The 23,946-nt window shown below is 36.1% G+C and overlaps 1 long non-coding RNA gene across 12 annotated transcripts in view; it reads left to right on the top strand.

Moving 5' to 3' along the window:
* Positions 1-23,346, top strand: part of LOC143690251 (uncharacterized) — a 71,592-nt gene extending 48,246 nt beyond the window's left edge. For 10 of the 12 annotated variants that reach the window (XR_013179070.1, XR_013179064.1, XR_013179073.1 and 7 more), the window contains 2 exons: positions 7,082-7,142; positions 22,702-23,346. This is a non-coding gene — a long non-coding RNA (uncharacterized LOC143690251). Of the gene's footprint in view, positions 1-7,081; positions 7,143-12,186; positions 12,536-22,701 lie in introns of those variants that run through there. The other 2 variants (XR_013179074.1, XR_013179065.1) reach the window with 1 other exon arrangement.
* Positions 23,347-23,946: the final 600 nt, after the last annotated feature.

Genomic DNA, 23,946 nt, shown 5'->3' with positions numbered 1-23,946 from the left:
TACACAATTGAAAAATAGAAAAATTAATGAAGAAAAATTAACAGAGTCTAAGAAAAATGCAGTAATATATTCAAAGTGCTGAGTGAAAAACAAACAAACAAAAAAACATCAACAAGGCTTATATCCAGTGCTTTAGTTTGCTAAGATTGCTCTAATGCAATAATATCAGAAATGGTACTTCTATAAAGGGGATTTATTAGGTCACAAATGTACAGTGTTAAGGCCTTAAAAAATGTTCAAGCTAAGGCATCCAGAGAACAATATCTTGACTCAGAGGAATGGGTCAGAAGGCATCCGGGTCTCCTCAGTCACATGAGAAGGCATGTGACTGGTGTCTGCTGCTCCTTTCTTAGCTTCTCTGAGGCAAACACTGGATTTGTTCTCTTAGCTTCCTTTGGCTCTCTCCAAGTTCTGGCTTGCTCAGCTCCTTAAAGAAAGGCACATGGTGATGTCTGCTGAATTCTGGTTCCCATCTAGCTTCTGTTGATGATCTCAGCTCCTGACATCTTCTGGGGCATCTGCATTTCTAATCGTCTGGATCTAGGCATCTTCTCTCTCTGTCAAAACTCTAAACATCTCCAAATATCTGCATCTGAACTTTCCCTGTGCTTTTCCAAAATGTCTTCCCTTTTAGAGGACTCCAGTAAACCAATTCAGACCTACTTAAATGGACAGAGTCCAATCTCCATCCAATCAGAAGGTAACATCCATAATTGGGTATGTCACATCTCCATGAAAGTTACCTAATCAAAAGATCACACCCACAATTGAGTGTGTCACATCTCCATCAAAACAAACTACTCAGGAGGCTCCACCTGAGCAATAGGTCTGGCCCACAAGCTCAGATAAGGATTGAAAGAGCATGGCTTTTCTGGAGTACAAAAAATTTTAAAACAGCACATGCAGCAAAACTATCTTTCAAGAAATGAAAGTGAAATAGTGGCATTGCCAAATAAAAACTGAGAGAGTTCATTGCTAGCAAAAAAAAAAAAAAAATCTTATAAGAAATACTAAAGGATGTTCGTTCTTCAGGTTAAAAGCAAGTGACACTAGAGACTAATTCAAATTCACTTGGAAAAGAAAAAAAAATGCTGGTAAAAGTAAGAATGTAAGTTATTATAAAAGACAGCATAATTTAATATTTCTTCTTTCACCTCTTAACTTATTTAAAAAGCAACTGTGAAAAGCATGGATATAATTGTACTATTGAAACTTTAGCATATAGAAATGTAATATATCAAACAATAATAGCTCAAAAGAAGTGGCTGGGAAAAGAGCTGAATCATGAGAGGAGTAAATGACACCAGAAGATAACTTGATTTCAAAGTAAAAAGTGAAAATAACTATAAATGGTAAATAAGGCTAATACAGCAAACTCTGTAATTATATACTTGTTTTACTTTTCTCAGCTTCTTTAAAAGACATAAATTTATATAAAATTATTATAATACAATATTAGATTTTTAACAATATATAAGTTAAAGTATATTGTGTATGTATAATATGTATCATACAAAATAGGTGAAAGGGAATCAAGCTATTTGGGGATAACTTTTCATTTTTCAATGGAATTAAGTTAATATAATCTGAAATGGATCCTGATAAGATGTATATTCATGCTCTAAAGAACCAACAAAAACATAGTATTCTTAAAATGTTGAAATGTATTAAAGAAATAAAAAAGCTACACTAACATGCTAATTTGATGCAAAAGTAGGCAGTTAAAGAGGACCAGGGGAACAAAAATTAATAAACATATAGAAAACAAAAAGTAAAATGACAGACATAAATCCAACTATGTCAATAAAAATATTAAAATGTGACTAGATTAAATGAACCAATGAAAGGTAAAGATTGCCACTGCCTTTAAGAAAGCAAGATCCAGTTATATTTTGTATACAAGAGACACAATTTGGGGTCAAAAAGTTGAAAGTAAGGGGCTACAACGAGGTATACCATAGAAACAGCAACCATAAAACAATTGAACTTGCTACCCCTATTTCAGACAAAATAGAAAGGAAGACAAAAAGTTCTACTAATGAATAAAAAAGAATATTTCATAATCAAAAAAGTGTTAATCCATCAGTAAGATGTAACAGTGCGAAGCTTATGTGCACCTATTAACAGAACCTCAAATCCATGAAGCAAAAACTAACAAAATCAAGGAGAGAAAGTGACAATCCAATAATAGTAGTTGGAGACTTCAATACTCCACTGTCAATAATGGATAAGACAACTAAGAAAAATATCAAGAATAAGAATACAGATGACATACACACCACTATAAAGCAATTAGCTCTAACAGACATCTGTACAGCATGCTCCTCATAAAACGACAGAATATAAATATTTCTCAAGTGCACATGGAATATTCCCAGAGATAGACCATATGATAGGCCATAAGATAAAGCCTCAATACTTTTAAATTGATTCAAATCCTACAAAGTCTGTTCACCAACCAGAAGACAATTAGATTAAAATTATTATCATTAGAAATTACCCATGGAAGGATTCTAAGGCGAAAACCAATCCAATAACTGGTATAATTCTTTCTATTTACTTACCAGGACAATGTTACATCCACTGGGTTATTTTTCCAAACATCTTATTTCTCGCCCTCTTCTTTTTTTACCATACATTTATTTTCCTCTTATGATTCTTATCCCAGGATCTTGTTCTTTGCACCTAATCCTTGTAAATGGCAGATTATTTTATCTGTGGTAGGCAGAATTCTAAAATGGGCCCCATAATCTCTGCTCCCTGGTGTTATTCCCTGAATAGTCCCCTCACATTAAGCATGGCAGGGTCTGTGTCTTGTTTCCAAAAATTGAATATGTCAAAGATGATGGAATGTCACTCCCTTGATCAGGATATGTCATATGATGGATCTGATGGATATCAGACCATGATTCCATTACATTATAACATGACAATCTTCACAAACAAGAGCGAGAGATGCTCTCCTGATGACTCTAAGGAGACAAACAGCCATTTTGTGAACTTCCACACAAGAGGCTCATGTGGCAGAGAACTACAGGCAGCTGTTAGAAATTAAGAGTTCCCATTGACACCCAGCAAGAAAATGGAGATTCAATCTTAGAGCCCAAAGAAATTAATTCTGCCAACAACCAGAGTGAGTTTGGAAACAGATTCTCCCTCAGTCAGGCTTCCAGATGACAACACAGTCTGGCTCACCTCGATCCTAAGACCCTGAGCAGTATTCAGAATTCTAACCCACAGAGATAATTAATGCCTTCTTTTCAGCAGCTAAATTTGTACTAATTTGTTAAACAGAAATAGAAAAGTAACACACTACCTTTCTAAGGCTAAATATACTTATATTTACTGTGGCTTTTTAATAACAAATCTTATCATGAAAAAAATACCTCGGATGTTAGGATTCTGGCATGCTGGAAATTCTCACTCGGAACTTAGAGTTTTTATTCTATATAATGATATTCCTATAAGATTGCAATGAGGCTGCCTCCTGAACACATCAATTCCTGTGTCTTGCCATATGATCTGGTCTGAAAATAGGATCCAAGAAGAAGTTTGATTACTGTTATTACCTTTGTTGAAAAAGAAGTACCATTTTCCAAACTCGGTAACAAGCTCAGTAGTGCTGACTCTCCTATAAAAATAATCGATCTGCCTATTATGGTTGAAAAGAGTGCTTCCTCTATTCATTTTGCATGTCCTTCTATTTATACATTTCAGACCGTGGTCCACAAAAGTGAGGCAAATACTAAAATTAGAGCATATTTTATTCAGAGTGAATCACACTGTTTTCTGCTCAATGCTGGTTCTGATGTTTCAGAAGTACTAATTCCAAAGATTCTATTATATCTTGATAAATTGTAAGACTGTAAGAGATCATGGTCTCTAGGTGTGTCAGGGTACATAAATACCATGAATGCACAATATTTAAAAACTCATTTACCTTTGTCAAAAAGATTAATGTTAAGACATTTCCGTATCCTTTATTTCCCTTATACATACCACACCAGTGGCAATTACATGACTCAGTAGCTGTATCTGTTGCATTCAAAATGTATTCAAGCCTGCCTATTATGTTTTAGCAATGTCAAGGGGTTGAAAGTTATTAAATTTGAAGACAGAATTACATCCAAAGTCAACCCAATCCTGTATCTCTCACCAGGGATTTTCTGAAAATAACTTTTATTTTGGTCGAAATATATTAAAAGGCCTCTGATATATACTAACTGTCACACTTTCAGAGTTCAAGTTTTCAGAAAATCTAAGTTAAACAAATAAAAGATATGAGATATCTGTTTAACTTGCAACTTATCACTTCTCCAACTTGGAAATATCTCAGTTTCTGTACTACTAAACAGAAATCATGTACTCTGTGTGTGTAGTGTGTGTGTGCATTTATGTAGCTTTAAAATTTTTAAATAGACACCACAGTCTTTTATTAGACTTGGCCGATGGTGCCTTTGGTTAGTAAATTTAGGATTGTTTTTTGAAATTTAATTTATTTTCTTTAGGCTATTTCCATGTGTTTATGCAAGTGATATGTCATTTATGATAGTAACTAAATTAATTTAAATCAATAATCCATTAGGTAAGCTTGATATATCATTTTAGAATTCCTCACATTGCAATTTATAAGTATTTAAACAATGCACTGAATTTATTCCAATATATATTAAATATTAAAAATCACTACCTAGTTTTATTCTGTTTTCAGTAAACCCCAATCTGTGATCACTTAAGTTTGAGAATTAATAATACTTATGTCATCCAGGGGTCATCCCTGGCAATGAGGGATGAGCCTGGCCCTGGCACCATGGGATTGACAATATCTTCCTGCCCAAAAGGGGGAAAAGAATTGCAACGAATAAGGTACCAGTTGCTGAGAGAGTTCAAATAGAGTCAGGAAGCTACTCTGGAGGCTACTCTTATGCAAGCTCAGTTAGATATTGCTAGTTCTCATGATTCGCCAACCCCCAACCAAAAGCATTCCTGTCAACCTGAAAGAACACCCAGGGCTTTATCTGAGATTCTACAAAGGTTCCATGCACTATGATTACTTTCCAGAAACCTACAACTTCAGATGGATTCCTAGGCCAGATAAATCCTGAAACACAGAGGGACCAGCCTCTGCAAGAACATCTAGTTCCATCTCCTATCCCATATTATCAACACCATTTTCCAACATGAAAAAGTTAGAATGAGTATAGCCCAAATATCCCTAAAGATTGGGAGAAAGATCAAAGGAGAAGGTGGAGTTTCTTTTGTCTTCTAGTAGATGTATCCCAGATTGAAATTGTGCATGATAATAGCAAAACAAAATATGTTCCAATTAATACCATTTCACTATATATTTCATGAGAATCAACGAAAAGATCTTGTTACTGTTTCTGTGTTTTTTATATTTCTACCCTTCCCCTCACAATATAAATTTTATAATGATGCTATTTTAAAAGGCTATCTTTTATCTGAAGAAGAAACTACCATGTCTATCTAAATGTAAACATCTATACTTCTACAAACAACAGAAAAAAAATAAAAGAGGTTCTATTGATTGCTGCAAACAACAAGTAGATAAATTGAAAAAAAACTTAATGTCTTATAGCTATAAATCATCTCGGTCCATAAACATAATGCTTTTCAGCTTTCAGCAATCTCATTTTATTGAAATGAGTATGTTAGCTATTTTTTTGGCTTTGCCTAGGGAAACAAAAGATTGAATGTTAAACAAATGTGATAAACAAATAGTTTAACTTAATCGCGATAGCTTAATTTATTACTGAGACCATCTATAAATTAAGTAAATCAAAGAGACAGAACTTGTACCACAAATGTTTAGTAGTTAATTTGTGTCACTTGCGGTAGATTGCATTATTGTTCCTATGCATTTACTCCTCTTTCTGAACTCGGCTTTCATTTTTTGTCTTTCATATGACTAGGAAGTTCTCCTACAAAAGTAGAGTAGGAGAACCCTTTATCTGTGGCTAGAATATGTGACTTGCTATGTTCAATAGAATAAAGGAGGAATATTAAAGCACCATTTTTTTAGACAAGACCTTAAGAGCCTCAGATCACCATATTTTTTCCTGCCTGTTCTGAAAAGAGCAAGATTGGCCAACCCATGGTCCCAGGAGGATGAGAGACATGCGGAGTAGAGATGCGGCAGTTGAGCTGACTTGGCTGAGTCCAGCCTATATCAATAGGCACTCATCAGCTCCAAAGATAGGTGATTGGTAATAAATATATTTTAAGCAACAGTTTGTTATATACAGTTACATTAGTCTACTTCAATGAAATCCCATATTTTAACATTTAACTTTTTAAAGGCATATATTTTGAAGAATTATTTTGCAAAAGATATCATATAATGTGCTTATCTAGTATTTTTTAACATCTATCTGTCTATCTTTTTTTTTTTACACCATATGTATGCTAGAGACTATGTACTGCGTATAAGAGATTCAAAGGTAAGTTAGGCATAGTAGGTATGGTGTTATCTAAAGGGGGCTGTAATGGAACAAAGAATATAAACAACTGTACTCATCACCTAATACACTTCCTGCATAAGGAGCAAGTTAAATCCTATGTGATAAGAGAGCAAATGCCACTGAGTTACAAGTTGGTGTATGTGAAAGAATCACTAATGCAGAAAAGCTATGGACATCAATTACCTAGGTGACAAAGAAGGATGAGTCTAGAAATAAGATAATTTATCAAATCTGTTTAAAGAGCAGGCATGTACTCTTATCTCTGGCCCACTAGTCTAATCATAACACCTGTCCCACTCTTGCAACAATTAAGACTATTTTCTGAAAAAATTGAAGTTGAGAGGTTCTTAACACTAGATTACTAGAATAGCAGACATAGTAGGGCAGGTTCAGTTGGGAAAATAAAAATGGAGAGGTTTTGTGAAAATCTATACCCTGTATTGGAAACAGATGGATTTTTCTCTGCTGAAACAATTCTAAGAGAAAGCCCTCTTAAAGACATTTGGTTTCTTGGTACACCCTCACAGGAAAGCCAAATAGGAGACAGTAAATGTAAATATAGGCATCTAGTTATAAGCTTTTTAATTCCTTTTATTTAGGTGTGGATGGATGAGAAGCATCACCAGATATACCTCAGAAGCTATCCACATAAAAATGCAGGCAAGTCAATCCATCAAACATTTAAACACCAAACAAAAAACAAAAGAAAAAATATTGAGAGCAATGCAAGGAACAGATGAAAACTGTGACATTCTCTCCTTTCTCTGCCAATCCCTGCTGAGTTCCTACTTTTGATTCCTTCTGTGCTTTTCTCTCTATAGGACCTCCAGTTACAGGACTAAGATTTATCCTGATTAGGTTGGCCATTCCTTAACTTCGAAGTGTCCTGTTGACAATGAATTCTTACCCATAGAAATGGGCTTAAGATTAAAACAGGTTTTCTTCTGGGGTAAATAACTCAATCTACTGTAATATTTCTATATTATATACCATAATGCCATCAGATTCTCCCCCCTAAATATTTATCAATATTGATATATCTGTATTTGGAAGCTATTAAAAAATGATAATTTTTAACGGAAAGAACTCTAAATTTATGAACCATATATCTTGGCAAGTTTTAATTATAATGCAAACACAGTTAATCTATTTTAATTAGAAAACACAACACATAGTGTGATGGTTAAATTTTGTGTCAACTTGGCCAGGTTATGGTGTCCAACTGTTTGGTCAAGCAAGAACTGGCCTGATTGGTACTGTGAGGATATTTCATGGATTTAAATAATAATTAAGTTGACTGTATCTATGGCTTATTTGCTCTTTAAAGGATGTATATCTTCAAAACCATTTTTCTCTGCTCAAGCAAATACATACACAGACATGTATACACACACTTACTACTTATGCAATAATGGGACCAGTTAATAGACGTTACTCTATCTTTTAAATTTTGCTTGCACATCAGCAAAACCTGACATTGCTCCAATACAAAGTATACAGATATCACTCATTCTTAATACTTGAGCTTTGTATTCTTATTTTTTTAATGTATGTAACATAATGTAAAGGTTAAGAGCACCAAGTTTAGAGATATACCACTTAGATTTCATCCAGATTTTGACATTTCCTAGCAGTGTACATATGGAGAAATCATAAAATTGACAAAATATTATATCATAAAGGACATAACAACGAGTTGCATAAGTAAAATTAATACAAAAGCATTTTCTGATCACAATACTGTAAATCCAGAAGTAACAATTGTTAAAAGTACTTTCTATGTGGAAATTTTTTAAACTTCATTAATATTTTAAACTAAAGTGAAAATGTAAACCAAAATTTTATTACATAAAAAGTAATGATATGACTTCCGGAGAAGATGGCGGCTTAGTAAGACGCGCGGGTCTTAGTTCCTCCTCCAGAAAAGCAACTAAAGAAACAGAAACAATATAAAACAGCTCCCGGAGTCACGACAGAGACCAAAAAAGACAGCGTACCCCATTCTGGAACGGCTGAACGGGTAGGGAGAATCCACTGCTGTGAGATACCCGAGGGGTGCACGTTTTCCCGGCTGGGGTGGCTGGCGTCTGGGGTCCCCTCCACGCACGTGGCTCCCCGGTCTGACTGGGAACATTGGATAGCGGGGCCCTCCCGTCACGCTTGGCGTCTCGGGCCAGCTGGGCAATTTGGACCGGCACTCCCCCAAGCCACGGCCAGCGACCCCCGCCTCCACGCGCGGTTTCCCGGGCCGACTGCCCCGCAGACAAACGACCGCCACGAGCGCCACCTACTGGGCAGGAAAAGAAAAACAGAGCCCAGAGATTCCACAGAAAAACCTTTCAACCAGCTGGGTCCCACACCCAGGGAGATCTGATCAAATGCCCAGACACCAGCAGAAAATAATGGATGACGCTCGGAAAATTGAAGATATGGCCCAATCAAAGGAACAAACCAATAGTTCAAATGAGATACAGGAGCTGAGACAACTAATGCTGAATATACGAACAGAAATGGAAAAACTCTTCAAAAACCAAATCAATAAATTGAGGGAGGACATGAAGAAGATATGGGCTGAACAAAAAGAAGAAATAGAAAATCTGAAAAAACAAATCACAGAACTTGTGGGAGTGAAGGACAAAGAAGAAAAAATGGAAAAAACAATGGATACCTACAATGGTAGATCTAAAGAGACAGAAGCTACAATTAGTGAACTGGAGGATGGAACAACTGAATTCCAAAAAGAAACAGAAACTATAGGGAAAAGAATGGAAAAACTTGAGCAGGGAATCAGGGAACTGAATGACAATATGAAGCGCACAAATATACGTGTTGTGGGTGTCCCAGAAGGAGAAGAGAAGGGAAAAGGAGGAGAAAAACTAATGGAAGAAATTATCACTGAAAATTTCCCAACTCTTATGAAAGACCTAAATATACAGATCCAAGAAGTGCAGCGCACCCCAAAGAGAATAGACCCAAATAGGCGTTCTCCAAGACATTTACTAGTTAGAATGTCAGAGGTCAAAGAGAAAGAGAGGATCTTGAAAGCAGCAAGAGAAAAACAATCTGTCACATACAAGGGAAACCCAATAAGACTATGTGTAGATTTCTCAGCAGAAACCATGGAAGCTAGAAGACAGTGGGATGATATATTTAAATCACTAAAAGAGAAAAACTGCCAACCAAGACTCCTATATCCAGCAAAATTGTCCTTCAAAAATGAAGGAGAAATTAAAACATTTATAGACAAAAAGTCACTGAGAGAATTTGTGACCAAGAGACCAGCTCTGCAAGAAATACTAAAGGGAGCACTAGAGTCAGATACGAAAAGACAGAAGAGAGAGGTATGGAGTAAAGTGTAGAAAGAAGGAAAATCAGATATGATATATATAATACAAAAGCCAAAATGGTAGAGGAAAATATTATCCAAACAGTAATAACACTAAAAGTTAATGGACTGAATTTCCCAATCAAAAGACATAGAATGGCAGAATGGATTCGGCTTTAAGACAGACTAAACTTATGAACCATGTAATAACATGGATGGACCTAGAGAATATTATGCTGAGTGAATCCAGCCAAAAACTAAAGGACAAATACTGTATGGTCCCACTGATGTGAACGGACATTCGAGAATAAACTTGAAATATGTCATTGGTAACAGAGACCAGCAGGAGTTAGAAACAGGGTAAGACAATGGGTAATTGAAGCTGAAGGGATACAGACTGTGCAACAGGACTAGATACAAAAACTCAAAAATGGACAGCACAATAATACCTAATTGTAAAGTAATCATGTTAAAACACCGAATGAAGCTGCATCTGAGCTATAGGTTTTTGTTTTGTTTTGTTTTGATTTTACTATTATTACTTTTATTTTTTTCTCTATATTAACATTCTATATCTTTTTCGGTTATGTTGCTAGTTCTTCTAAACCAATGCAAATGTACTAAGAAATGATGATCATGCATCTATGTGATGATGTTAAGAATTAATGATTGCATGTGTAGAATGGTATGATCTCTAAATGTTGGGTTAATTTCTTTTTTTCCATTAATTAAAAAAAAAAAAAAAGAGAAGGGATAATTGGAGATGAAGGGATACAGACTGTACAACGGGACTGGATATAAAAACTCAGAAATGGACAGCACAATACTACCCAATTGTAATGCAATTATATTAAAACACTGAATGAAGCTGCATGTGAGGTATAGGGTTTTTGTTTTTGTTTTTTTTCCTTCTATTATTGTTTTAATTCTTATTCTGTTGTCTTTTTATTTCTTTTTCTAAATTGATGCAAATGTACTAAGAAATGATGAATATGCAACTATGTGATGTTATTAAGAATTACTGATTGTACATGTAGATTGGAATGATTTCTAATTGTTTTGTTAATTCTTTTTTTAATTAATAAAAAAAAAATAATGTAAAAAAAAAAAGTGATACACTAAAAAAAAAAAAAAAAAAAGTAATGATATCATCCATAAGCAAAAGAAAAAAGAACTTCAATCTAAATGTCATTCATTATACAAAAATCAACTTAAAGTAAACTTAATATGTAAAAGATAAAACTATAAAAACTTTATTAAAAAATAAAATATTCGGGTACATATGGTTAGGAAAAGAGTTCTTAGACCTGACACCAAAATTATGGCCCATAAAAGGAAAAACTGATAAATTAGACCTCATCAAAATTAGAACATTTTCTTTGCAGAGAACCCTATTAAGAGAATTAAAAGACAAGGTATAGACTGAGGAAAAATATTTTCAAGCCACAGATCTGACAAATGACCTCTACACATAATATATAAACTCTCAAAACCTGACAGTAAAAATACAGGCAATCCAAAATCCAATTAAGAAATGGGCAAAGGAAATGAAACAACATTTCACTGAAGAAAACATACATATATATGGCAAATAGCATATAAACGATGCTCAACAGCATTAACCTTCAAATAATGCACATGTAAATTAAGCAATTTTGTTATCTCTGCACACAGATAAGAATGGCCAAAAATTTTTAAATGGTGAGAAGATCACATGCTTGTGATAATGTGAAAACCTGCATCACTCATAAATTGCTGGCAGGAAAGTAAAATTGTACAGCTACTTTGGAAAAGAATATGATAGTTTCTGATGGACGTAAGCATGCACTTACCATAAGGCCCATAATAGCACCTTGAGGCATTTATCCCAATTCTCCCTGCTAAATTCATGTTCACACAAAACCTGACAATTCACGTTCACACAAAACCTGAATATTCATGGCAGCTTTATTCATAACAACTAAAAATTGGAAACAAAGAAAACGTCCTTCAGTGGGAGAATGGTTAAACAAATTGAGGCATATCCACACCTATAGAATATTACTCAGCAATATACAGGAACAAACTCTAATACACATAATAACTTGACTAAATTGCAAGGGAATTATGCTAAATGAATAAAGAAAAATCTGAAAAGTTTATTGTGGCAGTTTCAAGCTGCTATGTACCCCAGAAAAAGCTATATCCTTTCTTTCTTTCTTTCTTTTTTTTTTTTTGTATGGGCAGGCACCAGCAGTTGAACCCGGGTCTCTGGCATGGCAGGCAAGAACTTTACCACTGAGCCACCATGGCCCACCCAAAGTTATATTATTTTAATCTCTTCCTGTAGGTACAGCTCTATTGTAGGTAGGCCCCTTTGATTTGGTTATTTCAATTTAGATGTGACACTCCCCATTCAAGATGGATCTTAATCTGCATACTGGATTCCTTTATAAGAGGATAAAACACATACTGAAGCTAAGAGATGAAATCAAGAGAAGCTCATAGAGAAAAGCCCCAGAGAAGCTAAGAAAGGACCTACAGATGCTCAGAGAGGAGTTCACTGGAATCAGAAGCTGAAAATAATGAAACCCAGAAGGAAGGACCTATAGATGTCAAATATGTGCCTTCCTGCATGACAGAGATCTTCCAGATGCCAGAAGCCTGTCTTGAGAGTCCAGGTATCATTCTGTTGATGCCTTTCATTGGATATTTTCAGGCCTAAGAACTGTAGGTTGTAAATTAATAAACCCCCGTTTTACAAGCCAACCCATTTTTGGTATATTGCATTTTGTCAGCTTTAGCAAATGGAAAAAATTATATACTTTATACATTCATTTATACAGCATTCTTGAAATGACAATATTTATACCACATTATTGAAAATGATAATATTATAGAAGTGGAGAAAAGTGCCAAGGCTTGGTGTATGGGTAATGGGATGGGAGGGGGAGGAGGTGGCTGTGACTGTAAAATAGTAACATAAGGGATGCTTGGGATACAACTGTTCTGTATCTTGACTGTAGAGGTAGATATAAGAACCTATATATGTGATAAAATACATAGATCTAAACTTACACATTTACATAAAATGAATGCTTTTATAAAACTGGTGAAATCTGAGCATGTTTGGTCAGTTGTATCAACGTCAATTTTCTGACTGTGATATTATTATGGAAGATAATAATATCGGGGGAGGGGAAGGACATACGATTATTTGTTATAACTGCATGTGAATTACCATTATCTCAAAATAAGAACTTTTTAAAAGAAATGTATAGAAAATACCATACAACCTTATTAAAATTCATGTAAAATAATAAGGTAGGGAAGTGTGCTGGTTTGAAACTGTAATATACCCCAGAAAAGCCATGTTCTTTGAATCCAATTTTGTGGGCAAAAATTTATTGTGGGTTTATAGATCATTTCCATGGAGATGTGTGATCTCACCCTTTCAAGGTAGATGTGGTAGTTAGATTCAGGTGTCAACTTGGCCAGGTGAAGGCACCTAGTTCTGTCACTGTGGATATGAGCCAATGGTACGAGACCCTCATCTGTTGCTGATTACATCTGCAGTCGGCTAGGAGCCGTGCCTGCTGCAATGATGATGTTTAATTAATTGGCTGGTACTTAAATGAGACAGTGCAACATAGCACAGCCCAAGCAGCTCAGCCCAGGCCTTTGGAGATGCACAAAGAAATCACCCCAGGCAAAGCTGTTGGAACCCTGAGGGCTGGAGAGAAGGCCAGCAGAGACCATCCTTTAACTTCACACGTAAGAAAGAACCTCAGTTGAAAGTTAGCTGCCTTTCCTCTGACGAACTAACTAAATAAATCCCCTTTTATTAAAAACCAATCTGTCGGGTGGGCCACAGTGGCTCAGCAGGCAAGAATGCTTGCCTGCCATGCCAGAGGACCCAGGTTCGATTCCCAGTGCCTGCCCATGTCAAAAAAAACAAAACAAAACAAAAAACAATCTGTCTGGTGTGTTGCATTCCGGCAGCTAGCAAACTAGAACAGTAGGTTATAATTAGTTTACTGGAGTTATTTAAAAGAGCTCAGAGAGAGAGAGAGAGTGCTCAGAGCCAATACAGAGAACAGAGACAGCTGTTTAAAGATGCAGAAGGAACTTCCGGAGAAGATGGCGGCTTAGTAAGATGCGCGGATCTTAGTTTCTCCTCCAGAACAGCTACTAGGGGAGTAGAAACAATACAGAACAGCTCCCGGAGCCATGACAGAGATCAAAAAGACAGCGTACCCCATCCTGGAACGGCTGACTGGCTGAGAGAACCAGCTCCGGTGAGATTGCTGAGGGGCGTGGCTTCCCGGGCGGGGCAGCAAGCGGTTGGAGTCCCTCCCTTCCTCCTTCCCGGGCCAGCTGGCAGAATTGGGCAGGCAGTCCCCTCAAGCCGTGGCAGCTGGCGCCCCCACCATGCTCGGTCCCCCGGACCAACTGAGAGAATTGGATTGGAAATCCCCAGGCCGCAGAGAATGGTGACCAGGAGGATCCCTTCCAAACACGTGACTCCCCGGTCCAGCTGGGAATGGTGCACTCTCCCGGGCCGCAGCAGCTGGCGCCCTCCCGCCACGCTTGGCGCCCCGGGCCGACTAGGAAATTCGGACGGGCGCTCTCCCGGGCTGCGGCGGCCGGCGACCCTCCCCACGTTTGGACCCCCGGGCCAGCTAGCACTCTTCCAAGCTGCTTTGGCTGGTGAAACTCCCCCACGGCGAGAGTTTTCCAAAGTTAAAGGACCCACAACACTTTTATTGGTGGGACCCGCAGACAAACGTGTGCCACGAGTGCAACCTACTGGGCAGGATAAGAAAAACAGAACCCAGAGATTTCACAGAAAAATCTTTCAACCTGTTGGGTCCAACACCCAGGGAAATCTGATTAAATGCCCAGACGCCAGCAGAAAATAATGGATCACGCTCAGAAAATTGGAAATATGGCCCAGTCAAAGGAACAAGCCAATAGTTCAAATGAGATACAGGAACTGAGACAACTAATGCTGAATATACGAACAGAAATGGAAAAATTCTTCAAAAATAAAATCAATAAATTGAGGGAGGACATGAAGAAGACATGCGCTGAACATAAAGAAGAAATAGAAAAACTGAAAAAACAAATCACAGAACTTATGGAAGTGAAGGATAAAGTAGAAAAGATGGAAAAAACAATGGATACCTACAATGATAGATTGAAAGAGACAGAAGATAGAATTAGTGATTTGGAGGACAGAACATCTGAATTCCAAAAAGAAACAGAAACTTTCGGGAAAAGAATGAAAAAATTTGAACAGGGTATCAGGGAATTCAAGGACAATATGAACCACACAAATATACATGTTGTGGGTGTCCCAGAAGGAGAAGAGAAGGGAAAAGGAGGAGAAAAACTAATGGAAGAAATTTTCACTGAAAATTTCCCAACTCTTATGAAAGACCTAAAATTACAGATCCAAGAAGTGCAGTGCACCCCAAAGAGATTAGACCCAAATAGGCATTCTCCAAGACACTTACTAGTTAGAATGTCAGAGGTCAAAGAGAAAGAGAGGATCTTGAAAGCAGCAAGAGAAAAACAATCCATCACATACAAGGGAAACCCAATAAGACTATGTGTAGATTTCTCAGCAGAAACCATGGAAGCTAGAAGACAGTGGGATGATATATTTAAATTACTAAAAGAGAAAAACTGCCAACCAAGACTCCTATATCCAGCAAAATTATCCTTCAAAAATGAGGGAGAAATTAAAACATTCTCAGACAAAAAGTCACTGAGAGAATTTGTGACCAAGAGACCAGCTCTGCAAGAAATACTAAAGGGAGCACTAGAGTCAGATATGAAAAGACAGAAGAGAGAGGTGTGGAGAAGAGTGTAGAAAGAAGGAAAGTCAGATATGATATATATAATACAAAAGGCAAAATGGTAGAGGAAAATATTATCCAAACAGTAATAACACTAAATGTTAATGGACTGAATTCCCCCAATCAAAAGACATAGACTGGCAGAATGGATTAAAAAACAGGATCCTTCTATATGCTGTCTACAGGAAACACATCTTAGACACAAAGATACACATAGGTTGAAAGTGAAAGGTTGGGAAAAGATATTTCATGCAAATAACAACCAGAAAAGAGCAGGAGTGGCTATGCTAATATCCAACAAATTAGACTTCAAATGTAAAACAGTTAAAAGAGACAAAGAAGGACACTATATACTAATAAAAGGAACAATTAAACAAGAAGACACAACAATCATAAATATTTAGGCACTGAACCAGAATGCCCCAAAATACGTGAGGAATACACTGTAAACACTGAAAAGGGAAATAGACACATATACCATAATAGTTGGAGACTTCAATTCACCACTCTCATCAATGGACAGAACATCTAGACAGAGGATCAATAGAGAAATAGACAATCTGAATATTACTATAAATGACCCAGACTTAACAGACATTTATAGGACATTACATCCCACAACAGCAGGATATACCTTTTTCTCAAGTGCTCATGGATCATTCTCAAAGATAGACCATATGCTGGGTCACAAAGCAAGTCTTAACAAATTTTAAAAGATTGAAATCATACACAACACTTTCTCGGATCATAAAGGAATGAAGTTGGAAATCAATAATAGGCGGAGTGCCAGAAGATTCACAAATATGTGGAGGCTCAACAACACACTCTTAACAACGAGTGGGTCAAAAAGAAATTGCAAGAGAAATTAGTAAATACCTCAAGGCGAATGAAAATGAAAACACAACATATCAAAACTTATGGGATGCATCAGAGGCAGTACTAAGAGGGAAATTTATTGCCCTAAATGCCTATATCAGAAAAGAAGAAAAGGCAAAAATTCAGGAATTAACTGTCCACTTGGAAGAACTGGAGAAAGAACAGCAAACTAATCCCAAAGCAAGCAAAAGGAAAGAAATAACAAAGATCAGAGCAGAAGTAAATGAAATTGAAAACATGAAAACAATAGAGAAAGTCAATAAGACCAGAAGTTGGTTCTATGAGAAAATCAATAAGATTGATGGGCCCTTAGCAAGATTGACAAAAAGAAGAAGAGAGAGGATGCAAATAAATAAGATCAGAAATGGAAGAGGAGACATAACTACTGACCTCACAGAAATAAAGGAGATAATAACAGGATACTATGAACAACTTTACGCTAATAAATACAACAATTTAGATGAAATGGATGGGTTCCTGGAAAGACATGAACAATCAACTTTGACTCAAGAAGAAATATGACCTCAACAAACCAATCACAAGTAAAGAAATTGAATTAGTCATTCAAAAGCTTCCTAAAAAGAAAAGTCCAGGACCAGATGACTTCACATGTGAATTCTATCAAACATTCCAGAAAGAATTAGTACCAACTCTCCTCAAACTCTTCAAAAAAATTGAAGCGGAGGGAAAACTACCTAATTCATTCTATGAAGCCAACATCACCCTCATACCAAAACCAGGCAAAGATATTACAAAAAAAGAAAACTACAGACCAATCTCTCTAAAGAATATCGATGCAAAAATCCTCAATAAAATTCTAGCAAATCGTATCCAACAACACATTAAAAGAATTGTTCATCATGACCAAGTAGGATTCATCCCAGGTATGCAAGGAAGGTTCAAAATAAGAAAATCAATTAATGTAATACACCATATCAACAAATCAAAGCAGAAAAATCACATGATCATCTCAATTGATGCAGAGAAGGCATTTGACAAGATTCAACATCCTTTCCTGTTGAAAACATTTCAAAAGATAGGAATACAAGGGAACTTCCTTAAAATGATAGAGGGAATATATGAAAAACCCACAGCTAATATCATCCTCAATGGGGAAAAATTGAAAACTTTCCCCCTAAGATCAGGAACAAGACAAGGATGTCCACTATCACCACTATTATTCAACATTGTGTTGGAGGTTCTAGCAAGAGCAATTAGACAAGAAAAAGAAATACAAGGCATCAAAATTGGAAAGGAAGAAGTAAAACTATCACTGTTTGCAGACGATATGATACTATACGTTGAAAACCCGGAAAAATCCACAACAAAACTTCTAGAGCTAATAAATGAGTACAGCAAAGTAGAAGGTTACAAGATCAATATTCAAAAATCTGTAGCATTTCTATACACTAGCAATGAACAAGCGGAGGGGGAAATCAAGAAACAAATCCCATTTACAATTGCAACTAAAAGAATAAAATACCTAGGAATAAATTTAACTAAAGAGACAAAAAAACTATATAAAGAAAACTACAAAAACTGTTAAAAGAAATCACAGAAGACCTAAATAGATGGAAGGGCATACCGTGTTCATGGATTGGAAGACTAAATATAGTTAAGATGTCAATCCTACCTAAATTGATTTACAGATTCAATGCAATACCAATCAAAATCCCAACAACTTATTTTTCAGAAATAGAAAAACCAATAAGCAAATTTATCTGGAAGGGCAGGGTGCCCCGAATTGCTAAAAACATCTTGAGGGAAAAAAAACGAAGCTGGAGGTCTCATGCTGCCTGACTTTAAGGCATATTATGAAGCCACAGTGGTCAAAACAGCATGGTATTGACATAAAGATAGATATATCGACCAATGGAATCGAACAGAGTGCTCAGATATAAACCCTCTCATCTATGGACATTTGATCTTTGATAAGGCAGTCAAGCCAACTCACCTGGGACAGAACAGTCTCTTCAATAAATAGTGCCTAGAGAACTGGATATCCATATGCAAAAGAATGAAAGAAGACCCATATCTCACACCCTATACAAAACTTAACTCAAAATGGATCAAAGATCTAAACATTAGGTCTAAGACCATAAAACATTTAGAGGAAAATGTAGGGAGATATCTTATGAAACTTACAATTGGAGGCGGTTTTATGGACCTTAAACCTAAAGCAAGAGCACTGAAGAAGGAAATAAATAAATGGGAGCACCTCAAAATTAAACACTTTTGTGCATCAAAGAACTTCATCAAGAAAGTAGAAAGACAGTCTACACAATGGGAGACAATATTTGGAAATGACATATCAGATAAAGGTCTAGTATCCAGAATTTATAAAGAGATTGTTCAAGTCAGCAACAAAAAGACAGCCAACCCAATTACAAAATGGGAAAAAGACTTGAACAGACACCTATCAGAAGAGGAAATACAAATGGCCAAAAGGCACATGAAGAGATGCTCAATGTCCCTGGCCATTAGAGAAATGCAAATCAAAACCACAATGAGATATCATCTCACACCCACCAGAATGGCCATTATCAACAAAACAGAAAATGACAAATGCTGGAGAGGATGCGGAGAAAGAGGCACACTTATCCACCGTTGGTGGGAATGTCAAATGCTGCAACCACTGTGGAAGGTAGTTTGGTGGTTCCTCAAAAAGCTGAATATAGAATTGCCATACGACCCAGCAATACCATTGCTGGGAATCTACTCAAAGGAATTAAGGGCAAAGACACAAACGGACATTTGCACACCAATGTTTATAGCAGCGTTATTTACAATTGCAAAGAGATGGAAACAGCCAAAATGTCCATCAACAGAAGAGTGGCTAAACAAACTGTGGTATATACATACGATCGAATATTATGCAGCTTTAAGACAGGATAAACTTATGAAGCATGTAATAACATGATGGACCTAGAGAACATTATGCTGAGTGAGTCTCGCCAAAAACTAAAGGACAAATACTGTATGGTCCCACTGATGTGAACCGACATTTGAGAATAAACTTGGAATATGTCATTGGTAACAGAGTCCAGCAGGAGTTAGAAACAGGGTAAGATAATGGGTATTTGGAGCTGAAGGGATACAGACTGTGCAACAGGACTAGATTCAAAAACTCAAAAATGGACAGCATAATAATACCTAATTGTAAAGTAATCATGTTAAAACACTGAATGAAGCTGCATCTGAGCTATAGGTTTTTGTTTTTGTTGTTGTTGTTGTTGTTGTTGTTGTTGTTTGTTTTTGTCTGTCTGGTTGTTTGTTTGTCTTTTTTTTTTTACTATTATTATTACTTTTATTTTTTTTCTCTATATTAACATTCTATATCTTTTTCTGTTGTGTTGCTAGTTCTTCTAATCTGATGCAAATGTACTAAGAAACGATGATCATACATCTATGTGATGATGTTAAGAATTACTGATTGCATATGTAGAATGGTATGATTTCTAAATGTTGGGTTAATTTCTTTTTTTCCGTTAATTAATAAATAAATAAATATATATATATATGTATATATATATATATATATATATATATATATATATATATATATATATATATAGGCTTTCCCAGGGGAAAGTCTCATGAAAATAAAAAATAAAAAAAATAAAAAAAAAAAAAGATGCAGAAGGCGGATGTCCCAGAGGAAGCCAGAAGGACCTACAGAAGCTGAGACACAGAGCCCTTTTCAAACCAGAAGCCAGGAGAGAATGCCAACAGACATTGTCACGTACCTCCCCATGTAACAGAGAAACCCCAGGTGCCATAGGCTTCTCTTCAGAGTCGAGGTATCTTTTCCTGGATGCCTTAGTTTGGAATTTTATGGCCTTAGAACTGTAGACTTGTAACTTAATAAATCCTTGTTATAAAAGCCAATCCATTTTTGGTATATTGCATTCTGGCAGCTTTAACAAACTGAAATAGGGAGTGTGCTGAGTTAGTTACATTTTCATGCTGCACCTGTTACTGACCTCTTGCTGTCATACCAAGTTTGCTTCTACGTCAGGGACATTGTGCTTACTTTCTCTCTGCTTAGAGCAGTATTACTACTCTAGCTATGCAGATTTTTCACCACCTCACTTCCTGTATTTCTCTGCTCTAGTGTCATTGTTAGTGAGCCCTTCCCTGATTTTCTTATCCCTACAAAAAAATCATACTTCTCTTTCCTTACTTCCCCCAGTATTCATTATTGCCCTTTTCTTGTTTTATTTTACCGTATGTTTTCTTTTGTTGCTCATGTTATCATCCAATAAACTTGTTTCTTAACTGTCTTCCCTGTGTAAAATGCATGCTCCATGAAGGTCAAATGAACAGGACTTTGTCTGTTTTGTTCATTGATTTTCTCTCAAGGGTATAACAATATAGGAGTCAGCAAACTATGACCAGGCCAAATATGGCCTGCTGTTTTTGGAAGTAAAGTTTTATTGGAACATAGCCATACTCATCTGTTTACGTGCTGTCTATGGCTGCTTTTAGGTTACACTGACAGAGCTCAGTAGTTGCACCAGAGAGCTTATGAGTCACAGTCAAAACATTCACCTCATAGAAAAAGTTTATTAATCCCTGGTCCAGATCAGTGCTTGGCTGAAAGTAGATGTTCAACAAATATTTATTGAAAGAATTATCTAAACTTCATTATATAAATTTATAATTAGAATCTCTCACTCTCCCCACCCTCCTGTTCCTCTCTTGTTTTAACATATTTCAAGGAGTACCCAGCAAAGGAAAATGTACTAATGAATTTTCACTAACTCCTGTGAAAATAGTCAGCTACTAAAATTTGGGCAAATTGTATTGACGTGAGTGCTAAATTTAAAACAACTATTTCTCTTACAAATGAAGTAGGAAAAACGGAATAAATTAAGGCACAAAATTGACAGAACTTCTACTATCCAGAATTTGATCCTAGAGTTGAATGCACTATTTTATCAGGCATATGACATTAAAGATTAGAAAAGCAAAAAATAGTAACTAAATTCTTCATTAAATTCTAAGATAAAATGATGGAATAAATAGTTGCAATAGAAAAAATATATATTATTTGAAGGTTAGGGGCTAAAGCTTAATGAACTTATAGCCAAGTCTACCAGAATTCATTTTTTAAAGCTCTTTCTTTTTAAATCAAAACCTGAAAGTTACAGAAAATCTTTGTTCTCTTTTATAATATTTTCTTAAATGAAACCAAGGTTTCAAATGAAAAGCTTTCATAAAATTGAACTAAATATAGCTAATCTCCTTTTTCTCTTGTCATCAATTGGAATATTTCTCAAGCCATGAATCTACTTGCCTGCTACTAACGAAACACTAATGTTCTCTAAATGAACATTGCAAAATGATGTGCTACAACTGAGAAAGGCTAAATTACAAGATTTAAATAAATCAATTACACTGAAATAATATATTCCACCATTTTGTAATGGTTTTATTATGCTTGATACAGTCTTTATATATTTTTCTCATTATGCTATGCCCTAAACTTTATCATTTTCTAAGACCCATGATACAGCTGTGCTCCCAAAGAATCAAGGTTCTTTCTAAGGCAGAGCTATCATATGTCTCAGAAGATAAAATTTGATTCTCTACTGATTGTCCATATTATGTTAAAAATGGCAAAGTTATTATGTGATAGGTTGTATTAATATTATCCAATGTGACTTAACAGTCATCATTGAGGTAGAATTATGCCTGTGCTTTCAAGAGCAATGAGTCAGAGTTCTCCCTTTCATAGAGATAACTCATGTTTAATGCTTAGTTTTATATTCCCAGCCTCATTTTTAGTGTACTCCAGGAAGCACTGCTAACATACAATTCAATGTGTATGATATTCTCTTGGGTTCAAACTTAAATTCACAGTTTTAAAAAGGAGAAATGAGAAGTCATAAATCAAATAGAAGACAAAGAGGAAAGGAAAATCCAAATAGGTAAATAAAAAAAGAAAGATTAAGATTAAGACTTGTGATCACATCTTTGTGAATGATAAGCGACAATAAGAGTCAGTTTTTATAGAAACATCCAGGCACAACGTACAATTTAGAGGCTACCGAACTAAGTTACTATACTCACTAGCATTTAAGGCCATGGGAGTTCCCCAAACTTTTCCCCATTAACTAGAAAAATCTAAGGTTCCTGATTCATGTTCTTTTTTTTTTTTTCCTTCAAGCAGCTTTACTGGACATGTGGAAGCCAAACAATGAAGATATTCAACCCTATAATTTGTTATTTGCATCGCCTTAGCCAGAATGAAGGAGAAGCAACAGGTGGGCACTTCTCAAAAGATCTCACACATGAGCAAGTTCAAGGTATATTTTAACATTGTATTTTGGTGGCATACACAACATCGGGGAGGGGGTAGCAAGCAGTCACAATATCCTTTGCCCCTTAGCCCAGGTAATCTAGGTAGAGTTTAAGACAAAAATTTAAATGATGACACTTGTGGGGAGGAGGGATGGCACAATCATAGAGCAGAAGCAAGGGGAATAAAGAAGTAAGATGCCAAGGAAGTGAGAACAAATGCTAAGTACTGCATTATTGAGCTGGCCACAGTACTGTTTCACAATAAATATATTGATCAGTCCTGTATGAAACCACTGCAGCTCAAACAGCCATGGAGAGGTATTGAGATGGAGAAAAGTTAAGCAAATTATCTGCTGAGTGCTTCCCATCTCTGTATTCCTTTTATCAAAATCTTCCCCATTAGGTATCAGTCATTATGCACTTCAAGATGTGTACCCAGCACTTCTAGACAGAACCTGCCTCTGCAGGTCCAGTGTAGCCGATGTGTACAGGCATAGAAGTTCCTCTATGTTAACTGGAGCTCAACCCAGACTCTTCTACTGAGAGAGTAATTGAATAGATTTCTAGGTCTATTTTCTACTCAGGAAGCAAAATAAACTGTCCAGACCTAGGAAGTTGTGGGATAGCGAAAGGAGGATAGAGTGAGGCATGGCTGAGCAGATCTGGATTGAGGCAAAAATTGAATCCAATATACCAGACTTACTACAAGGTGTATGGAAATAAGCCACATGTGCCTCTGCACCTAATTGTCATAGAAACTCAGTCTGCATGTTTGTTTTTATGTGTGTGTTTGGATCCCAATACCTAAAAATGAAGAATGTATTTCCAGAACAACCTCAGCTGCATTTGTCTCTGTTGATTATTCCTTTTTTTTATTGAAAAAAAGGGTCTCATTCTCTGGGTCCTTTGCTGCCTGATTATCTTCTGACTGATCTCAATGAATTTTATAGTGAGTGTCCTAGGGAGTCATTGCAGTGTTGGAAATAAGATCTATTTTTCCCCTCACTTATTGATGTCTTTATTGTTCTTCCCAATAGTATAGCTTTAAATCATGTTTGTGCTGAACTTCAGCCCCAGTTTGTCCTCTGAACTCCAGACTCACTTATTCAAATGA

This window comes from Tamandua tetradactyla, chromosome 7 (genome assembly GCF_023851605.1).
Source record: "Tamandua tetradactyla isolate mTamTet1 chromosome 7, mTamTet1.pri, whole genome shotgun sequence".
In the NCBI taxonomy this organism is placed as follows: Eukaryota; Metazoa; Chordata; class Mammalia; order Pilosa; family Myrmecophagidae; genus Tamandua; species Tamandua tetradactyla.
This window is presented reverse-complemented; position numbering and strand designations above follow the sequence as displayed.